This window comes from Myotis davidii, unplaced genomic scaffold (assembly GCF_000327345.1).
Source record: "Myotis davidii unplaced genomic scaffold, ASM32734v1 scaffold962, whole genome shotgun sequence".
Taxonomy (NCBI): domain Eukaryota; kingdom Metazoa; phylum Chordata; class Mammalia; order Chiroptera; family Vespertilionidae; genus Myotis; species Myotis davidii.
The window spans coordinates 2,765,862-2,766,500 of NW_006295559.1; positions in this window are offsets into that span (position 1 = coordinate 2,765,862).

The window sequence follows — 639 nt, forward strand, 5'->3', positions numbered from 1 at the left end:
CAGGAATAGTCCTCAAATGCAAATATCCATCAGCATCACCTGGAGGGCTTATTAAAACACAGACTGCTGGTCCCAGCCCCAGAGTTTCAAGTTCCCAGGTAATGCTGATGCTACTGGACCAGGGACCACATTTTGAGAACCAATGGTCAAGACAAAGGTAGGCTCACTGTATTGCTAGATCTTGTACTTTTTTAAAAGTAACCAGAAATCTGGATTTATCTGTGAAAATCCCAATTTTTAAAATCTTGGTAACAAATACAAAATTATTTTTAAAACACTCACTGAGTCAGGGTCTTTGGGTTACATTTTGCCATTAATCTATGAGTTCATAGTTCTACTATAAGCCTCTGATCAAGGTCACACACACACCTACCTCATTATATGGGAAGATAGCATTGTCAGTGTGAGAGCCCAACTTTTGGAGGACATATCACCCATGTACATGTGTCAAACAACTTTGCTAATAGATGAACAAACATATTGAAGTGCCCTCCTATTCCCTTCCAATCTATAGGGTGACCTTATATGTCCCCTGTCACCCTAAAAGCTACATTTGCTTAGAAGCAGATTACAACCATTACATTGCCTTTGACATTCCCAAAGTAAACCTCAAACCTTTTTAAATATTGACTGTGCACA